Source organism: Sciurus vulgaris (genome assembly GCF_902686455.1).
Source record: "Sciurus vulgaris genome assembly, chromosome: 1".
Classification (NCBI taxonomy): Eukaryota; Metazoa; Chordata; class Mammalia; order Rodentia; family Sciuridae; genus Sciurus; species Sciurus vulgaris.
The window spans coordinates 143,249,664-143,269,230 of NC_136461.1; the positions used below are offsets into that span (position 1 = coordinate 143,249,664).

Below are 19,567 nucleotides of genomic sequence, written 5' to 3' on the forward strand. Positions count from 1 at the left end.
TTTTTCATTTAATATTCTTTGTCTTAACAATAAATATCAAAATTGTAAGATGTTGGTCCTTCAAAATTCATTGTACCCTGACTTTAAATTCTCAAGTAGAAGAGAATGTAAGGAAAGCAGATTAAACTTCAGGTTAAAATCCTATCCAGATTTCAATTTCATAGTGATTATTCATTTTATAGCCATAAGAATATGAATTTATATTAATTTGAGAAATATGAAGTAATTTTTATACTCCCATAAAATAGGTAGCCTATAACACAGCAATTTCAATAAAATAGTCACCAAATATTAATTAGGGAAATACTTATAATACATGTTGTGGCAGATTGTAGCTCCTCATTATCTATAAATAATAATGAGAAATATTTTATTTGAGCTATTATGACTGTATCATAAATTCTTAACTCAGAAACAATAGAAATTAACAAAACTGAAAACCTCAAAATATAGCACTCAAGTCAATAAAAGTTAACACTATACATTGACCTAAATACAACTATTGTGTTTTTTTTTAATGTATCAGTTATTAAATTAGGTTCTTGGTAAGAAATTTAAAGCACCAACTTGTGAGGATAAATTCCATTTGTTAGAGAAAACCAATCACATGTAGCCCTGGAAGTGAGGAAAAGTTTTGATTGGAAGTAAAATTTGTGAGCCCATAGCTTTCTGATCAACCTCATGCTGCTCTGTAATCTCATATTTCTTTCTCTGTTGAAGATCTCACCTTCCTGGTGTCTGGGCTTCCACAGCTTCTTCTTGAAGTAAACATCCATAAGGTGGTTTGGGATTTTCACGTTGTGATATCAATCTTTGTGGAGGTAATGATAACAAATTTCTGGTGTATTCTACACAGAGGAACTTGATTGAGGGAAAGAGGTTCAGCAACAAGGAACAAGCCACTGCTCAATTGCTCCAGGAAAACCACTCTCTTGCCTCTGTTGTCCCCAGTGAGAATGATCAAGATGGTCCCAGGAGTGATACTGGCTTGAAATTTTCTCTCATGCTGACTGAAGTTTTTTTGATGGCTCAACAGCTTCCACAGATAACATCTAAGCATTTTGAGAGGTTTAACCACCCTGGCACCACCATTCTTGTCACCATTGACTGGTTTTGTGACAGAAGCAAGAAGCTTTTCCTTCTTCTTTTTGACTTTGGATTTAGCAACTGTTTACTTTCGCTTGTACACAGGCTTTCAGGAATACACAGAGGATCGGGAACATCTGCCAATGCCTCTAACCAGGCAAGGTTTTTTTTTTTAAATTTATTTTTATTGTAAACAAATGGGATACATGTTGTTTCTGACTGTACATGGAGTAACAGCATACCATTTGCGTAGTCATACATTTACATAGGGTAATGATATTTGATTCATTCTGTTATTTTTACCTTCCCCCCACCCCTCCCAACCCTCTTTTCCCTCTATACAGTCCCTCCTTCCTCCATTCTTGCCCCCCTCGTACCTCCCATTATGTGTCATTATCCGCTTATCAGCGAGATCATTCGTCCTTTGGTATTGTGAGATTGGCTTATCTCACTTAGCATGATATTCTCCAATTTCATCCATTTGCCTCCAAATGCCATAATTTTATCATTCTTTATGGCTGCGTAATATTCCATTGTATATATATACCAGTATCTTTATCCCTTCATCAATTGAAGGACATCTAGGTTGGTTCCACAATCTGGCTATTGTGAATTGAGCCGCTATGAACATTGATGTGGCTGTATCTCTGTAATATGCTGATTTTAACTCTTTTGGGTATAGTGCAAGGAGTGGGATAGCTGGGTCAAATGGTGGTTCCATTCCAAGTTTTCTAAGGAATCTCCATACTGCTTTCCAAAGTGGCTGCACTAATTTGCAGCCCCATCAGCAATGTATGAATGTACCTTTTTCCCCACATCCTCTCCAACACCTGTTGTTGCTTGTATTCTTGATAATCGCCATTCTAATTGGGGTGAGATGGAATTTTAGTGTAGTTTTGATTTGCATTTCTCTTATTACTAAAGATGGAGAACATGTTTTCATATGTTTGTTGATTGCTTGTAGATCTTCTTCTCTGAAGTGTCTGTTCATATCCTTAGCCCATTTATCGATTGGGTTATTTGTATTCTTTGTGTAGAGTTTTTTGAGTTCTTTATATATTCTGGACATTAGTACTCTATCTGAAGTATGAGTGGCAAAGATTTTCTCCCACTCTGTAGGCTCTCTCTTCCCATTGCTGATAGTTTCCTTTGCTGAGAGAAAGCTATTTAGTTTGAATCTATCCCAGTTATTGATTCTTGCTTTTATATCTTGAGCTATGGGAGTCCGGTTAAGGAAGTCTGATCCTAAGCCAATAAGGTGAAGATTTGGACCTACTTTTTCTTCTATAAGATGCAGGGTCTCTGGTCTGATTTCAAGGTCCTTGATCCATTGTGAGTTGATTTTTGTGCAGGGTAGAGATAGGGGTTTAGTTTCATTCTCTTGCATATAGATTTCCAGTTTTCCCAGCACTATTTGTTGAAGAGGCTATCTTTTCTCCATTGCATATTTTTGGCACCTTTGTCTAGTATGAGAAAATTGTATTTATTTGGGTTTGTGTCCAAGTCCTCTATTCTCTACCATTGATCTACCTGTCTATTTTGGTGACAATACCATGCCATTTTTGTTACTATTGCTTTGTAGTATAGTTGAAGGTCTTGTACAGCGACACCCCCTGTTTCATTCTTCCTGCTAAGGATTGCTTTAGCAAACCTTATTCTGGGTTTCTTATTCTTCCAAATGAATTTCATGATTGCTTGCTCTATTTCTGTAAGGTACATCATTGGGATTTTAATTGGAATTGCATCTGTATAGCACTTTTGGTAGTATGGCCATTTTGACAATATTAATTCTGCCTATCCAAGAACATGGGAGATCTTTCCATCTTCTAAGGTCTTCCTTAATTTCTTTCTTCATTGTTTTGTTGTTTTCATTGTAGAGATCTTTTACCACTTTGGTTCGATTGATACCCAAGTATTTTATTTTTTTTGAGGCTATTGCAAATGGAGTTGTTTTCCTCATTTCCCTTTCAGCTGTTTCATCGCTTGCGTATAAAAATGCTGTAGATTTATGCGTGTTGATTTTATAGCCTGCTATTTTGCTGAATTCATTGACGAGGTCTAGAAGTTTTCTGGAGGAGGTTTTTGGATCCTCTAAATAGAGAATCATGTCATCCGCAAATAGTGACAGCTTAAGTTCCTCTTTTCCTATACGTATCCCTTTAATTTCTTTAGTCTGTCTAATTGCTCTGGCTAGAGTTTCAATGACAATGTTGAATAGAAGTGTGAAAGAGGACATCCCTGTCTTCTTCCCATTTTCAAAGGGAATGGTTTCAGTTTTTCCCCATTAAGAATGATGCTGGCCATGGGCTTAGCATAAATAGCCTTTCCAATGTTCAGGTATCTTCCTACTATCCCTATTTTTTCTAGTGTTTTGAGCATGAAGGGATGTTGTATTTTGTTGAATGCGTTTTTTGCATCAATTGAAATAACCATATCATTCTTATCCTTAAGTCTATTGACATGATGGATTACGTTTATTGATTTATGGGTGTTAAACCATCCTTGCATTCCAGGGATGAACCCCACTTGATTGTGGTGCACGATTTTCTTAACATGTTTTTGAATACGGTTTGCCAATATTTTGTTAAGGATCTTTCCATCTATATTCATCAAGGATATTGGTCTAAAATTTTCTTTCCTTAATGTGTCTTTTCCTGGTTTGGGTATGAGGGTGATTTTAGCTTCATAGAATGAGTTCGGTAGGGTACCCTCCTTTTCTATTTCCTGGAATACTTTGAGAAGTATTGGAATGAGTTCTTCTTTGAAGGTCTTGTAGAACTCGGCTGAGAATCCGTCTGGTCCTGGGCTTTTCTTGGATGGTAGGTTTTTAATGGCTTCTTCTATTTCATTGCTCGATATTGATCTGTTTAAATCGTATATGTCCTCCTGGTTCAGTTTGGGAGGAGCATATGTCTCTAGAAATTCGTCAATGTCTTTGGTAGTTTCTATTTTGTTGGAATACAGATTTTCAAAGTAGCTTCTCATTATGTTATGTATCTCAGTGGTGTCTGTCGTGATATTTCCTTTTTCATCACGAATTTTAGTAATTTGAGTTTTCTCTCTCCTTCTCTTCGTTAGTGTGGCTAAGGGTTTGTCTATTTTGTTTACTTTCTCAAAGAACCAACTTTTTGTTTTGTTAGTTTTTTGAATTTTTTCTTTTGTTTCAATTTCATGGATTTCAGCTCTGATTTTGTTTCCTGTCTTCTACTACTTTTGCTGTTATTCTGTTCTTCTTTTTCTAGGGCTTTGAGCTGTAATGTTAGGTCATTTAGTCGTTGACTTTTCATTCTTTTCTGGAATGCGCTCCATGCAATGAATTTTCCTCTTAGTACCGCTTTCATAGTGTCCCAGAGATTTTAATATGTTGTATCATCATTCTCATTGACCTCTAAGAATTTTTTTATCTCCTCCCTGATGTTTTCTGTTATCCATGTTTCATTCAATAGCATATTATTTAGTCTCCAGGTGTTGGAGTAATTTCTGTTTTTTATTTTGTCATTGATTTCTATCTTAGTCATTATGATCTAATAGAACACAAGGCAGTATCTCTATTTTTTTTCATTTCCTAAGGGCTGCTTTGTGGCATAACATATGGTCTATTTTTGAGAAGGTTCCATGTGCTGCTGAGAAGAAAGTGAATCCACTCATTGATGGATGGAATATTCTATATATGTCTATTAAGCCTAGGTTATTGATTGTGTTATTGAGTTCTATGGTTTCTTTGTTTGGTTTTTGTTTGGAAGATCTATCTAGTGGTGACAGCAGTGTGTTAAAGTCACCAGAATTATTGTGTTGTGGTCTATTTGATTCCTGAAATTGAGAAGGATTTGTTTGATGCACAGGGATGCACCATTGTTTGGGGCATAAATATTTACTATCATTATGTCTTCCTGATTTATGGTTCCCTTAAGCAGTATGAAATGTCTTTTTTTATCCCTTCTGACTAACTTTGGCTTGAAGTCCACTTTATCTCATATAAGGATGGAAACCCCTGCTTTTTTACTGAGTCCGGGTGCGTGGTAGGTTTTTTCCCATCCTTTCACCTTTAGTCTGTGGATGTCTTTTTCTATGAGATGAGTCTCTTGCAGGCAGCATATTGTTGGGTCTTTCTTTTTAATCCATTCTGCCAGTCTATGTCTTTTGATTGATGAGTTTAGGCCATTAACGTTCAGTGTTATTATTGAGATATGATTTGTATTCCCAGTCATTTGGCTTATTTTTGGTTTTTAAGTTGGCTTGGTTTCTCCTTTGAGTGGTTTTTCTCTAAGGTAGTTCCTCCCTTTGCTGACCTCCATTGTTGTTTTTCATTTCCTCCTCATGGAATATTTTGTTGAGAACATTCTCTAGTACAGGCTTTCTATGTGTAAATTTTTTTAACTTTTGTTTATCATGGAAGAATTTATTTCATCTTCAAATCTGAAGGTTAGTTTTGCTGGGTATAGGATTCTGGTTGGCAACCATGTTCTTTCAGAGCTTGAAATATGTTGGTCCAGGCCCTTCTAGCTTTTAGACTCTGGGTTGAGAAGTCTGCTGCTATCCATATTGGTCTCCCCCTGTATGTAATCTAATGCTCTTCTCTCACAGCCTTCAAAATCCTATCTTTATTTTGAATGTTAGGCATTTTCATTACAATGTGCCTTGGTGTGGATCTGTTGTGATTTTGTGCATTTGGTGTTCTGTAAGCCTCTTGTATTTGATTTTCCATTTCATTCTTCAGGCTTGGGAAATTTTCTGATATTATTTCATTGAATAAGTTGTTCATTCCTTTGGTTTGTATCTCTGTGCCTTCCTCAATCCCAATAATTCTTTAATTTGGTCTTTTCATGATGTCCCATAGTTCTTGGAGATTCTGTTCATGATTTCTTACCATCTTCTCTGTTTGAGCAACTTTATTTTCAAGATTAAATATTTTGTCTTCATTGTCTGAGGTTCTGTCTTCCAAGTAGTCTAGTCTTTTGGTGATGCTTTTCATTGAGTTTTTTATTTGGTTTATTGTTTCCTTCATTTCAAGGATTTCCATTTGGTTTTTTTTGAGAATCTCTATCTCTTTGTTGAAATGATCTTTTGCTTCCTGCAGGTGCTCTTTCAGCTTATTGGTATTATCATTCATTGACTGCATTTGCTCTCTTATCCCATCCTTTTCTTTGCAAATCATCTTAATCATGTATAATCTGAAGTCCTTTTCTGACATTTCTGACATACTGTCATTGGATTCTCTTACTATAGAATCTACATTTGTTTGGATCATTTTCTTCCCTTGTTTTTTCATGTTGTTCATGTATCTTCCCCTCTAGCAGTGCAGATCTGGGGTATTGCAGATTTCCCCCTATAGGCTTATGCTGGCCTTATAGGTTTCCAAAACCCTTTCTTTAAGGGGAGATCAATATTAGCAGTGCCCAATTCAGACAGTATGCAATCCTACACCAAATAGCCCCTATGAGTACAATAACAAAATTGTCATAATAAACAGAATGTGTTAAAATATTATCTTCAATAAAACAAACAGATTTGCAATAAGGTCTGCAGTTTCTAATGGAGGACCAAGAGGATGCAGAGGGATGTAGAATGTGGCTGCTAATGGGATAAGGAAAGATTATACAGAAGTTCTAGATAATAGAAAGGGTGAGAGTGTAATCAAATGAAATTGGATGTTAGCATGCAAAAAAGAGAGAAAGAGACTCTGGGGGAACAGGTAAACAAAAGGAAAAGAGAGCAAGAAAAGTAAAGAAATAAAAACTTAAAAATTTTCAATAAGGAGAAAAAAGAAAATCTACAGAATAACAGTCATATAGCAATGAAACCCCCCAATCTTCAGCAGCCTGGTGCATGAGAGGTATGTGACAACAAGCTTCAAGCATCCAGCAGGCATCTCAGGATGGGATTTGCCCCACCTAAAAATCGGAGCTATGGCTTCCAGGATTATCCAAGATGTCCGCTCTGGCTTCCAAAAGTGTTGGCTAATGGGGAGCTGCAGCTCAGGGTATGGATGTGGTCAGCTGGAGGTTCTGGATGTAGGGTGCGGTTGGTTAGGCAGGGGTCCTGGAGGTCGGGTGTGTTTGGTGTGGTTGTGGGATCCTGGAGGCCGGGTGCAATCAGTCGGTCTGGGGTCCTGGTTTTAGGGCGTAGTCAGTTGGTCTGGGGGTCCTGGCAGCAGTCAGTGGATGTGAGGGCCCCCAGACGCAGGGAATGATCGGTCGGGCTGAGGGATCCTGGAGACGGGGCTCATTCAGACTGGCCAGGGGTCTGGCTGTTGTCTCAAAATGGCGGCAGCCATGTGTAATCAAACCTGCAGGTGTTGTAACAGTGAACTTCCAGGCAACAGCAGGCAGCTGGTGCTCCACTGGGGGTCTGCAATCAGTTTGCTGACTGTTGTCGGATGATCGGGAGGTGAACCTCGTGGGTCTGGTGATGGATAGGTGTAAGGCAGGCGATGCACAGGCGAGAGGCAGGCAAATGGCGGATGATAGGCACCTGACAGTGAGCAATCTGCACTCAAAAAAGGCATTGATATGCTAGCAGACTGCAGGTAATCACAGCAGACAAATGGGGTAAACAGCAGGGGATTGATAAGCAGCAAACACTGCCTCATCAAGAAACAGATATCCTCTGCTTGAAACCGGAGTTACGGAGTGACAAGGAATGCAGCCTCCCTCTACTCTGCCATCTTGGATCTCTCTCAGGCAGGGTTTTGACTGCAGTGGGGTTTCCCTTTTATGGGTTTCTTAGCCTTAGAGTTACCTTTCTAACGGTGCCAATGGCATCAGCCTTCTTGGCTCCAGGTTTCTTCTCCTAAGTGTCTGGTTTCTCAGCCTTTTCACCAGCCATCTTGCAAGATGGGAAAAAGCAACTATTGTGTTATTAAGCTCCCATAATACAAAAACAGAACAAATAAGTGAAAGGGGGGGAGAAAGAGAGAGAGAGAGAATGAAAATCACATTTCATCAGTGCTCTCAGGATAGTTATAAGACAGAGTAAAGAGAAAATAAAAAGAATATTTTTTAGCACAATGTTCTGAGTTTTTAGATTCAGAAAATTAAAAGAATTAAAAAGTTGTACCCTCAAAAATATGCAATTAGGGAAAGGTAAAAAGACAAAAATTACAAATTGTCATAATCACAAGGTAGGATACTACCAAGGTAGAGATAAAGTTATTAATATTACACTATTGTGATTTATTAAATCTAAAGAATTGGCAAGGTTTAGCAGAAACTGCTTATAGGTAAAATAGCAATGTCTATTGTGGGAAGCCATGAATGAACCATGGGCGTGTCTGAGCCATCTCTAAAGCAGAGGTGTGCCCTTTGGTGAACTCTTGATATGATCTCACCACTCTGAGACTGCTTTGTTGCCTTGGCAGATGTCCTGCCTAAAGAGAATTCTGTGATACTGTGGAATTTATTGGCTCAGACAGCCCTAGGTTCAAACGCAACTCCCAGGAGGTTGAGAAAGATACCAGTGCCTCAACTAGTCGTGAAGTGCCAGCTGCCTGGAGGAGGAAGAATTACTGCACAAGCGTAAGTCCCCAATCAGGCTAACTTCCACATAGCCTCTTGCTTCTTATTTACTTTGAATAGCCCCTCCTCACAATAAATTCCTTTGATGTGTTTCACTATAAATAAAGCATTTGTGGGTTCTTCCCTTTGTTAGGATCAGATCCATCATGTCTTTTCTACCCATTTAGCCCCCGCTTTTAATATAAATATTAAAATATTTATATTATTATTTATATTAATATAAATATAAAAAATGTTTCTGTGTTTTTTGCTTTATTTCTTGATATTGCCTTTTCAGCCTTTTATTTCCAGTTGGCCCACACACCTGAGGGTTACTAATTCCCTCCCCACATGGGCTGTGGCTGAGAGTCTGTAGATTTACTAAAACAGTGTCTTGCATTTGGTAGTATGGCCATTTTGACAATATTGATTCTGCCTAGTCAAGAATAGAGGAGGTATTTTCATCTTCAGAAATATTTAATTTCTTTCTTCAGTGTTCTTTAGTTTTATTTGTAGGTCTTTCACCTCCTTAGTTAGACTTATTCGCAATTTATTTGTGTTGTTGTTTGTTTAGATTATTATGAATGGGATTCCTGATTTATTTCTCAGTAAACTAATGATTGGAGTATAGGAAAGTTATTGATTTTTGTATGTTGATCTTGTAATCCTGCTACTTTTCTGTATTTGTTTATTAGTTATAGAAGTCTTCTGATTTAGTATTTTGGATCCTCTACATATAAGATCATATTATCAGCAAATGAAAATTTGACTTCTTCTTTTCCTACATGTATCCCTCTGATTTCCTTCTCTTGCATCTTCAGCTAGAGTTTTAAGAACTATACTGAATAGGAGTGGTGACCATAAATATACTTGTCTAGTTCCTGATTTTAGAGAAAATCCTTGGGAGGTTTTCTCTGTTTCGTATGATGCTGGCTTTAAGTTTGTTGTATATAGCCTTTATAATACTTAGGTAAGTTCCTTCTATCCCTAGATCCTTCAGCATTTTAAAAATGGATGAGTGCTGGATTTTGTCAAAGGCATTTTTTGCATCTATTGAGATAATAATGTGATTCTTGTCTTTAATTCTATTTAAGTGGTAAGTTACATTTATTGATTTGCATATATTGAACCAAACTTGCATCCCTAGGATTATACACACTTGTATAATCTTCTTGTGTTTTTAAATATGGCTTCCTAATATTTTATTATTTAATATTAATTGATAGTTTAATAAAATATTTATATTATTTAATAAAATTAACATTTTATTAAGGATAATGGTCTGTAGTTTTCTTTCTTTGATGTGTCTTTGTCTGGTTTTGGTATCACGGTAATGCTGGCTTCACAGAACAAATTTGGCAGTATTCCCTCCCTTTCTGTCTCATGGAATAAGTTAGGATTGTCATTAGTTCTTCTTTAAAGGTATGACAGATACCAGTCCTGGGATTTTCTTTGTAGGAAGACTTTTAATTGCTGCTTCAATCTTATTGCTTGATACTGATCTGTTTGTTTTCTATATCCTCTTCATTCAATTTGAGTAGGTCATGTGTATCTAGAAATCTGTCTTCTAGATTTTTCTAGTTTATTAGAGTAAAAATTTTCAAAATAGTTCCTAATGATCCTCTGTATTTAAAAAATGTCTATGGTGATATCTCTTCTTTCATCTCTAATTTTGTTGACTTGGGTCTTCTCTCTCTTTTGGCTAGTTTAACTAGGGGTTTATCAGTCTTGTTTATGTCCATGTTATCAAAAGTGATACACAGATTCAGTGCAATTCCCTTCAAAATACCAATGACATTCTTCACAGAACTATAAAAACATAGTCCTAAAATTTATATGGAAGAATAAAAGACCCCAAATAGCCAAGACAATTCTGAGCAAGAAGAGCAATACTGAGGAATCAAAATTATACTGATATCAAATTATACTACAGAGTAACAAATCCATGTGGTATTGACATTGAAACATACGAGAAGACCAATGAAATAGAAGACACTGAGAAAAACCCACACAGATACAGTCACCTAATACTCAACAAAAGTGCCAAAAACATACATTTGAGAAAATATCTTTTTTTAACAAAATAGCACTGGGAAAACTGGATATCCAGATGTAGGAGAATGAAACTAGATCCTTATCTCTTACCATTCACAAAAGTAAAACTGAAGCATATCAAAGACCTAGGAATTAGACCAGAAACTTTGCAACTTACTAGAGAAAACATAGGATCAATACTCCAACACACTGGCAGAGGCACCAACTTCCTTTACAAAACCCCTAAAGCTTAAGAAATAAAACCAAGAATCAATAAATTGGATTGCTTCAGATTTAAGTTTCTGCACAGCAAAGGAAACAACAAAGAGAATGAAGAGAGATCCTTCAGAAAGGGAGAGAATCTTTGCCAGCTATTTCTCTTAACAGGGGGTATATCCATAATATATAAAGAACTCAAAAAACTAACTACAGGTAAACAAATAACTGATAAATGGGCAAAATAACTAAACAAACATTTCTCAAAAGAAAAAAATATAAGTGGCCAAAAAATAAACAAAAGAAATGTTCAACATTCTTTGCAATAAGGGAAATCAAAATTACATTGAGATTTCATCTCACTCCAATTAGAATGTCAATCATCAAGACAAACAATAATAAAAGCTGTCGAGCGTGTGGGGGAAAAGGTACACTCATATGTTACTTTGGGAACTACAAATTAGTACTATCATTTCAGAAAGCAGTTTGGAGATTTCTCAAAAGACTAGAAATGGAACCACCATATGACCCAGATCTCCCACTCTATGTTATTTATCCAAAAAAACTAAAAATTATACTATTGTGATATAGGCATACAGTGTTTACAGAAATACAATTCACAAGACCCAAGTTGTGGAATCAGTCCAGGTGCTTGTCAATAGATGAATGGGACCAAATGACCTAACAAGAACAATGTAGAAGAGGAAAAGTTTATTTGGGGCTCATAGTTTCAGAGGTCTCAGTACACAGGTGGCTAATTCTACTGCTCTGGGCCTGAGATGAGGCAGAATGTCACAGCAGAAGAGTATGGCAGAGGAAAACCACTCAGGATATGGCAATTTGGAAGCAGAAAGAGAGTTCCATTCACTAGGGACAAAATATAAACACCAAAGGCACACCCCCAGTGACCCACCTCCACCAGCCATGCCCTACCTGCCAGTGTTATCACTCAGTTAATCCCTATCAGTGGATTAATTCACTCTCATCATATGATCATTTTACCTGTAAATGTTCTTGCATTATCTCACACATAAGATTTTAGGGGACACCTCATATCTAAGCCATAACAATAACAAATAGAGATATATAGGAAGGTGTTAGAATTATAAGAAAATACTATGTAAAGTTTTATAGAAGTAAAATTGAAAATCTAAATGAGATTGAGATGGATACATTTTAAGTAAAAGAAAATTATCAAAATTAATTCAAGAAAGGTAGAAATCCACACAAATAAGTAAATATTGAGTAAAATGAAAAAAAAAAAAAAAGCAATCGCAGATCTACCCTAATAGAAAAGACATTAAAATCAATAGATTGGGGATAAGTTCTATGAATTCTTTAAGAAATAGACCAATTTACAATATTCATGCCACTTCAGGGCATAAATTGGAAATTTCTCAACTCATCCTGCTAATCTATCCTAACATTGACACCATAATTAGGTAAAAATTACACATGCACATACACACATATACATGCTCATTCACAACTATAGGTCATTCTCAGTAATGAGCATAATTAAAAACATTATTATGTGAAATAGAAAACAGAATCAATATAGTAATATAATTGTCGAATATACAGCATTTAAAAAGAAAGCTTTACCCCAGAATTGCAATGATAAGGATTCATTATTAGGAAGTTTGTTAGTATACTTCACAAGATTAATAAATTGCTTGCAAAAGATTATGATCATCTTAAATTACTCTAAAATAAAAGGCCTCTAAATTATAAGGAAAGAAGTTAAATTGTACCTGTCCACAGATGGCATGATCTTATATAAAGAAAATCCTAAAGATGCCACCAAAATAACTATTAGAACTAATAAAAAAAATTCAGTATCGATATAGAATACAAATAAAAACACAATGAACCACATGAAAAAGAAATCAAGAAAATAATTCTGTTCAGGACAGCTACCAAAAAAAAGTAAATATTAGGAATAAATTTAACCAAGGAGATGAAGTATCTGTACACTGAAAACTAACACATTTATGAAAGAAATTGAAGAAGACACAAGTAAGTGGAAGGATGTCCCATTTTCATGTACTGGAAGAATTTATATTGTTAAAATATTTATACTGTCCAAAGCAATCTACAGATTCAGTGCAATCCCTATCAAAATTTCGTGACATTTTTACAGAAATGAAAAAGAAATCCATAAATACATATAGAATCACAAAGGACTCTGAATAATCAAAGCAATCTTAAGTAAAAAGAATAAAACTAGAGACATCACACTACCTGCTTTCAAAATCTATTATAAAGCTGTAATAATCAAAAAGTATGGTGCTGGTAAAAACAACAAAAACAAAAATGGACACATAAACAATGGAACAATCTAGATAGCCCATAAGTAAATCCACATGTTATTTATGTTTTTGACAAAAATATCAATAATATAAAATGGGGTAAAGACAGTGTCTTCAATAAATGGTACTGGGAAAATCTGAATGTCTATTGCAGAATAAAATTGAGCCCCTATCTAACCACATATACAAAAATCAACTCAAAATGGATAAATGTGTCCAGGGTCATAGCTCAGTGGTAGAGCATTTGCTGAGCACACGAGAGGAACTGGGTTCAATCCTCAGTACCACATAAAAATAAATCAATAAAATAAAAGTATTATATCCATCTACAACTTAAAAATATTTTTTAAAAGTTGATAAATGACTTAAAAGAAAAACTTGAAACTATAAAACTACTAGAAGAAAACATAAGGAGAAAGTTTTTTGACATTGATCTTGGCAAAGGTGCTTTTTTGACACAACCCCAAAAGTATAGGCAATGAAGCAGAAAAAGACAAATGGGACATCACACTAAAGGGCTTCTGCACCATAAAGGAAAAAATCAAGAGAGTGAAAGGCAACCTATAGAATGGGAGAAAATATTTGCAAATCACACATATGATAAGGGATTAATTCTAAAGTATGTAAGGAATTCAAACTATTCAATAGCAAGAAAATAAACCAAATAAAAAATTGGTAAACGACCAAGAAAGACTTTTCTCAAAAGAAGATATGCACATGGCCAGGAGGTTTAGAAAAAAATACTCAACATCACTAGTCATCTGGAAAATGCAAAATTGAAAGCACACAGTAATCACCTTACATCTATTCAAATAGCTATTATTAAAAAGACCAAAGAATGTAGAGACAAGAGAAGCCTTGTATACCGTTAGTGGAATTGTACATAGGTCCAGTCTCTGTGGAAAAACACTACCGAGATTACTCAAAAACTTAAAACAAAACTATCACATAATAAATACAGCAATCCCACTACTGGATATATATCTGAAATACATGAAATCAGTGTCAGAGACATCGGCACTCCCATAATCATTGTACAACTGTTCACAATAGCCAAGAAATAGAATTGGCTTAAGTGTCAATGAATGGATAAAGAAAATGCAGACATATACATAAATGGATATTATTCATTCTTTAGAAAGAAGGAAATCTTGTCATTTGTGACAATATAGATGAATTTGAAGAACATTATGTTAAGTGAAATAAACCAGGCACATAAAGACAAATACCATATGATGTCACTTATATGTGGAATACTAAAAAATCAAAACTCTTAGATAGTAAAATGGCAATTACTCAAAGTTTGTAAGCAATAATACAGGGGAATTGGGATGATATTGGTCATATGACACAAAATTTCCCATAGAAAGAATAAGCTCAAGAGATCTATTATACATCATGACTACTATAACTAATAACAATACCTATATACTTGAAAAGTGCTAAAAGAATAGATTTTAAGTGTTCTCACCACAAAAAATAAGTACACAAGTACTACAGTTTGGATCTAGAGTGTCCCCTAAAAGAACATGTGTTCAAGGCTGGGTCTCCAGCCTGGGGTACTATTGGGAGGTGGTGGAATCTTTAAGAGGTGGAGTCTACTAGGAGGAAGTTAGGTCATTGGAGGCATGCTCTTTGAGGGAACACTAGGGCCCTCCTGTCTCTTTCTGTGCTTGCTGGCTGCCATGAAGTGAACAGACCTCCTCTGCCACATACTCCCACCATGATGTACTGCCTTGTCACAGGCCCCAAAGCAATAGGTCAAAGGATCATGAACTAAACCCTCTGAAACTGTGAATCAAAATAAATCTCTCTTCCTTATAAGTTGATTATGTCTGGTCTTTTGTCACAGTGATAGAAAACTGACTAACACAGTAATGTAATGTACATACATGTTTAATAGCTTGATTTATAGTCATTCCAAAATGTATACATGTATCAAAACATGTTGTACTTCATAAATACACAAATATTTATCAGTTAAAAAATAAATTTTAAAAAACAACTTCTCTTAATAATGTCTTTCCTTTTGTTTGTGTCTTTAACCTCAGGTCTTTATCTGACTTCTTTAGTCAGAGAGCAGCTAGAAAGAACTGAACCAACACTATGAAGTATGCCACAGATTCCCAAACAGTTAAATACAAATCCCAAACACAAAAGAAAGCACAAATACTAGATACCAATCCCTCTTCTAAGAGGCACAGCCCAGCCTAAGGGAAACATATATAAAAATGATAGCAATAGTAGAGCTCAGAACCACATTCTTAGAGGAATGCAGCAAAAAGGAGGAAATTTAGCTGCTATTTTATAGTTCTCCCCTGTGATGAATAACATAATTGAGTCTAGTATTGGCCAAATTCTATCGAACTGGCCTGTGCTGTCATTGTGAATTTAATAGCAAACCACTGATTGAGTTTAATGACTCCATAAGAAATACAATTCCATCTACTTCACGGCAGTTGATCTCCAGCTCTACTGCTTTAAGGAAACATTTTCTATTTACTTAACATGATGCTTATTAAATCAAAATCAAATGTGAATTAATTGATGTAAAAGTGTTATCTAATTTCCTAATCAGTATTAATGTGGTTTCCTGTAGCAAGTGATTGGAGTGAAAAACTCTTAACCTATGTATATTCTCCAAGTTTTCCCCCACTGTATTCAGTTTTAATTTATATGACAAGTTTCATCTCACAAAGTGTGTTCTCTTATCTGAGTCTTTCTAAATACACATGAAGTCTGTTTATAAATTAATTTCAGCTAGAATCACAGACATCTCCTTCATGTCTCCTCCCCAAAGAACCAAAAAGGCCCCTCAAGTGGTTATAAATGTCTCATTATAAACACTTAATTAAAAACTGCATCACAGTTAGAATCAATCTGGTCTGGTACTTCATGCCAAAAAGCAAAGTCTTTCAAGCTGTGTGTTTTTTACTATTAACTTTCCAGTGTAGCTTTAGAATCTCAATCAATTCTTTAAGAAATGCAAATGTTCTTCTCCCTTTGGCTTAGCAATAGCCACTGGGAAATGCATATGTATAATTCCTTCCTGGTTATGCATGGACTATAATAATAATCAAAGCTAGAAGGCCACCAAAGACACTGAAGAATGTGTTAGGGACCATTTAGCTTTCAGTCTTCCATTGGGCTGAGCTAGGTAGATCATGAAAGTGCCTCTATCCAAATGCAGACTATCCACAGGATTAATCTTCATCTGTTCCCTCAACTCTATATACAATCTGCTGCTGGTCCTTTGCCTATAGTCCCCTTTCCCTCTAAACCCCCTCTACTGTCTTGAGAGGGTGAGTGTTCTAGGACCCTCCATGCCCTGCCCAGACAGCCCTTCTGGAATCATCATGTGTATTCCTCCTAATATCAACCCACTAACATAGCTATGCTCCACTCACAGCATCCCCAGCAATTCCCAAACAGACCATGGTGTTATGTGCCTCCTTGCCTTTCACTCAAAGTCCTGTCTACAATGTCCTTGTACCCCTAGCCATCTCCCGCCCATCATTCCAAACACAGTTCAAAATCCCTGTGCACTGGAAAGTCTTCTCTGATTGCTTTCCCAGCCCCAGCAGAGTTGAAAATTCTCTCCTCTGATTCCCACAACACCACAGGCCCTTCTCTACCCTAATACAGCCATACTCTCTCAACATCCCTGGGTTCCACATGGGCAACCAACTGCAGATTTAAATTACTCAGGGGAAAAATGTATCTATTCTGAACGTGTATAGACATTTTTCTTCTCATTATTCCCTGAGCAACAGTATAGCAAGTATTTCATAGCATTTACTTTCTATTAGGTATTATAAGTAATCTAGAAATAAAATATACAGGAGAACATACATAGACTATGTGCAAATACCACTTTATATAAGGGACTTGAGCATTCACAAATTTTACTATCCACACAGGGTCCTGGAACCAATTCCCCATGGATAGAAAGAGACAACTGTATCTCACATTTAATTATATGTTTACATGGCTGTCTCCCTACAAGACTTTGAGCTCCTTAGATGTGGTTATTGTTATTAATTATTGTATTCCCAGACCATGCTAACCTCTAATTAGTAATCAAGGAATCTTTGTAGAATGAACAGAAGAAGGTGATATAAATTTAAGTATAAATTTTCCAGCTCTCCCATGCACATGGAGGCATGTGAATCCCACATTTATGGAGATGGATGGCTTCTATTTAGAGTAGGTCTAAATCCCTGACCAAAAAAATGGTTGGCAATACCAATACCAATCCTCTTTCACCAACTATGCCTGTGCCTCATGGGACATGGGCATGGATCACATATGGCTTAGGTATATATCCATATCATGCATGTGTGTATATATACACACACATATATACAAGTGTACATACAGACATGTGTATATGTGTATATATTTCTACATGAATATGTTAGAAATATATACTAATCATATATGTGTACGTTTGTATGTGTGTGTATATATATGTGTATGTATATAAACACACTAAAAAGAGGTTAAAAAAAATGTGACAAGTAACAGAACAAAGAAAATGACCTCAACCTTACCACAGTTCCTGATTCTCTGTAGTTATTGGATTGGGAGAGCTCAGATAAACTGAATCAGTAGAAAATCCCCATATCTTATTTCAATTTCCAGACTCCTTCCCTGCAAAAGTCCTTTTCTGGCTGTTTACTAACAACACTGACCTTCCTTGTCAGCCTTCATGTAAAGATGCTAGTTAGAAATTATAATGTGAATGAGGGTGAAACCAAAGGAAGAAAGAATCAAAAGGACAATATTTTCCTACACTGGGCCAATATCCTCACTGAAAATATCTGATATCTGTTTTCTTCTCCTGAGTCATGGATCATGCTGATGATCTAAAGCAGTCATTTCAATGTGGGTTCTCCTGAGTCTAGGAGGTGCCTCCCAGCAGCAATGGGGATGACAAAGGTTACCCATCCCCAGCCTTTAAACACAAAGTGCCAGTTTCTTTCTGTTTCAAAGACAGCTTTATATGAAAGATTCCTATGTTCCTATGATCCTTCCAGGCATCTTGTACCTAAGTGCCCTGTTTCATAGGATGAGATTTAGGAAATGTTTCCACAAGGGTAAGGAAGAGGCAAACTTACATGTTGCTGATGTTCCCAGGCCATGTATTAATGCATGGATAAATCTGAATTTTTTTCTGGAACCCACCTAGCTTCAGGTTTGGATATGTGCTAATGATATTTTAATTGTACAAGAAGGGATATTTTAAACACACAAATTAAATAATAATCTCCTGTGCCTAAAAGTTTCCTATGGTTACAAAAATCCTGAATCCCCTTGTAGTCTCCAAGGCTCCACAGGGTCTGATCCCTGCCTATTTATTGGGGTCACTGTTCCCATATTCCCTTGCTCACTGGAGTTGGATCATCCAGTTTATCTCATTCTTCCTTTAGCCTGGAATGTACCCCCTTATCCATGACTCCAGATCTTTGTAAGGCTGGCTGTTCAGCCTCCACTGAGCCTGCACCTCCTCAGTGGACTCACCCTGAAAAGAGTTCAGGACACACCACCCCAAAATATGCCTCTTTAGTATATTGATCATTTTGAGCCAAAGACACCTGAAAAACAGTAAATATAGGCAGTCTTTCTCTGAACTTCCCTTATCTGCCTAAAGACAAATCCTCCAAAAGGAACTCCTTAATCCCCTCCCTGGGAGTTTCATCAACCAGGGAAGATTGAGTCCTATCACAGGAGAGGATACCAGAAGTCCAACACCACAGCCAGACAAACTTTGTCACAACTTAATATATTTTCCATTTCTTCTTCCAAGAATTTGTTCATCTTTACTAAACATCCTTTACTCTCCCCAAGTATCCTATACTTCCACCTTCCCCTACCAAGAAGTTATATAAGTCCTCAAATCTCAATGCTTCTTTGACCATTCACATTTTTTCCTGTGATACCCCCATGCGCATATTAAAAATGATTAGTATACCTTTTCTCCTTTTAATTTGCCTGTTGTCCAATTATCTCACAAGCTAGTTGTGGGATTTAGGAGGGTAAGGGGAGTCTTTTCCTCCTCCTAACACCATCCCTGAGAGTCACTGTTCATCTCATTACCTGGTTCTATTATTTTTATGGCAGAAGCATCATCCAAACTGATTTTATCTTCATTGAACAGAACACAAGCTCCGTGAGAGTAGTCTTGTCCCTTTGCCGCATCCTGCTCTTTCTGTGCCTGGGCCTTAATTTCACTACATGACACATCATGAACTCATGTCACCTTCTCTGTACTAGGAGGACCCATGTCACAGGGAAACTTGGCCCAGTACCACCCTTTCCATGTGTGGCATTTGGACCTGGAGCAACTTGGCTCCACAGTATGCATTTAATCTTCAAAAAGTGTTGGATCCATAAATGTCTGTGACAGAAAAGCAAAAAGCAATA

The 19,567-nt window shown here is 36.4% G+C and overlaps 1 pseudogene across 1 annotated transcript; it reads right to left on the reverse strand.

Moving 5' to 3' along the window:
- Window positions 1-554: 554 nt before the first annotated feature.
- Window positions 555-7,911, reverse strand: LOC306665206 (large ribosomal subunit protein eL6-like; annotated as a pseudogene). Its single transcript has 2 exons — window positions 7,780-7,911; window positions 555-1,257 (listed from the first exon to the last, which is right to left on the reverse strand). The product of its transcript is annotated as a large ribosomal subunit protein eL6-like (transcript).
- Window positions 7,912-19,567: the final 11,656 nt, after the last annotated feature.